This window comes from Macrobrachium nipponense, chromosome 43 (assembly GCF_015104395.2).
Source record: "Macrobrachium nipponense isolate FS-2020 chromosome 43, ASM1510439v2, whole genome shotgun sequence".
In the NCBI taxonomy this organism is placed as follows: Eukaryota; Metazoa; Arthropoda; class Malacostraca; order Decapoda; family Palaemonidae; genus Macrobrachium; species Macrobrachium nipponense.
In genome coordinates, this window is record NC_061104.1 from 3,558,174 (window position 1) to 3,561,584 (window position 3,411).

Here is a 3,411-nt window from a genome sequence, read left to right on the forward strand (position 1 = left end):
ACCAACGCGCCCCGCCTCACACCCCCCCACTCTCTCTCTCTCTCCTCTCTCTCTCTCTCTCTCTCTCTCTCTCTCTCATGGCAAATGTAAAGCAAAAATGGGAATGTTTGTTACGGCACTTCAAAACAAGAAAAGCTGAACACATGATTGCTTTATAAAACATATGTTCGTAGTCCACTGAATATTGCAATATGATATGGTACCCACACTATCAAAAGGATAGTTGCACAAATAGAGAGTGTACAAAGGTCCTTTACAGCTAGATAGAAGAAGTTAAGGATCTTGACTACTGGGAAAGACTACCATCCTTAAAATTATATAGTCTAGAAAGGAGAAGAGAACGCTACATGATAATTCAGGCATGGAAACTGATAGAAGGAATTTCGAAAACATCATGGAGCTAAAAATATCAGAAAGAGCAAGCAGAGGTAGATTAATAGTGCCCAAAAGCTATACCAGGAAAAATAAGGAAAGCACACAGGACATTAATCCACTACGCACCAGCATCGACAATGCAGCGTCTATTCAATGCGTTGCCAGCTCATCTGACGAATATATCAGGAGTGAGCGTAGATGTGTTTAAGAATAAGCTCGACAAATATCTAAGCTGCATCCCAGACCATCCAAGATTGGAAGATGCAAAATATGCCGGAAGATGCACTAGCAACTCTCTGGTAGACATTAGAGGTGCCTCACACTGAGGGACCCGGGGCAACCCGAACAAGATGCAAGGTCTGTAAGGTCTGTTATCAGTGAATCATCATACAAGATCGCTTTACTTCTCACAATTTTTACTTATTAATTTTTTTTTTCGTAATTGGCATCAAAGTCCACTCGCTTGAATGAATATATGTACACTATAAATACATATATATATATATATATATATATATATATATATATATATATATATATATATACATAATATCGCATATATATATGTGTGTGTGATGTATGTAGTATGTATGTATGTATGTATATGTATGTATGTATATATATATATATATATATATATATATATATATACTATATATATATATATATATATTATATATATATATATATATATATACAAAATCAATAAATGTATTTTGAACCTCAATTCAGTTCCAGCTTAATAACATTACATCAGTAAATGAATATCTGTCTCTCTACAGGCACATCCCAACAGCAGAATCATCCCTTGAAAAGAGAAACACTGCCACTATCCTAGTCCATCGAAAAATGAGAAACGCCACCTCGATCCTGACCATTACTGACTGACCAAGGCGCATTTTCCACGCTATATTTACCCGATTCCAAATTCTCGTCCTTTTTCGCTTCCAAGCTTCCAATACTCTTGTCCTAAGCCGTCTTTTTGGTTTGTGTCCCCTTTCTCTTCCAATATTCATCTCGTGGCGGACGGGAACGTCAACCTGGATGGCAGCTGTCTGACTTGGCCTTACTAGCTGGGGCGTCTCTCCTTTCGAGGTTACAACGGCCCGTAATAAGTAAATGAAAGTCTCTTCCCTTTTAGCAGTCTCCTGTGTGTGTATGTAAGTGTGTATGTATGCACGGAACACATACACAGAATGTATGTATATGTACATGGTGATATTCATATACATAATTCCTTAACAAGAAGGGAAGTCAATCTCATTTTATATATATATATATATATATATATATATATATATATAAAATATATATATATATATATATATATATATATATATATATATATATATATATATATATAGATATATATATATAGAAAGGGTACTTCATCTTCTGAATAATAATTATAATCTTACTATAATGGGCGTTATGTCTGTCCGTCCGTCTGCCATTCAATCACGGCCCAACGGCTGGTCCGAGGGTTATAGTGGGACCCCTAGGATGGTTTATAATGGGGTTTCAAGCAACAAACGGCACAAAAGGCGCTGGAGGGGGCGGGGCGCCTTACCCGAAATAGGGCTGGTTCAGCCCGTAGACTTAATAACGTTACGAATTTATCATAACTAATTTTCGGTATACGTAGTAAATAATATGACTTACTATCGAATACTGTGGGATTAAGACATTAATGGCACCAAAGGGGGTCAGGGTTGGGCAGGGTGTGACAGAGAGAGAGAGTGAGAGGGAGAGGAAGTGAGAGAGGGAGTGTAGAGGGAGAAGAGAGAGGGTAAGAAACAGAAGGTTAGAGAGAAAGAGAGAGAGAGAGAGAGAATTTATCGGTTGCCCTTCAGAGTTACCCCGGGCAGTGTTGGGTTGGTCAGCTAATAATAATAATAATAATAATAATAATAATAATAATAAGTGGCGCCGTGGAGGAGTGGTTAGGTCCTCAATGGACTTAAGTCAAGTTAAGCAACATTGGGGCTGGTCAGTCGTTGGATGGGTGACCGCTCTCCTCGGCGTTGATTCCTTGGGAAAGGATCTTTACCATAATTTCCTCAGTCTACTCAGCTGTTAAATGAGTACCCTATCCTGATGGGTAGGGGTCCAGCTATGGGGTTAAATAGCAAAACTCAGCAATGATGGAAGAAATGAAGGAATAAACGACACGACGTAAATGGAACCTCTGGCAACAGAGGAGCTTCGTCCGGCAACCAGGTATTCAACCCAATTGAAGGGGAAGACGGTCAGGTACTTGGAGGTCGTCATCCAGCAACTGATCACCACAACGAAGTAATCAACAGCCTGAGATTGGGGCTACAGAAGCAAAAAGGAAGAAATGGACAAGAGAAGAAAATAAGGAAATATGGAGATGCTACATCAGAAGCAACCCGACGGAGAAAGGATATAGAAGAAGATTGGTCAACATCTGGAATGAGAGGAATAACACCCCCCAACAGAGCAGAGGCTGGCGACCAAGTAAGGAACATAAAGAAAAAGAACTGGCTCTCCCCAACAGAAAGAGAAGAACTGGAAAGGGAAATGTCACACGACAACGAATCACGCGAAGACGAACTGAGAGACGATGCCACAGAAGACGACAGGAGGATGAGGTATCAACAACGACACACGAAAGAAACACCGACGAAGTAACAGAGAGGACAGAATGGGTAGAAAAGATTAGACAATGGATGGAGCCAGATACAGAGAGAACAAAGATCCCCTCCATGAAAGCCTACAACACCAGAATTAAAGGAGAAAACAAGTGAGGTCAATGAAATAATGGGCATAATACACACCACCAGTTACAGAAACAAATAACTTGGTATATGCAGGAGCAAGATTAGTAGCAGAACTGATGGGGATTCGAACATCAAACACCCAGCACAACCCAACCCAACCCAACAACCAAAACGCAACCTCCTTGGAAAGGCGCCTGGAAAAGCAAATCATGGTGATGAGATCTGACTTGAGTAAACTGAAGAGATGGCGGAAAAAAGGCTAAGAAGCAAGAAAACAAGGGAGGAACTCAAC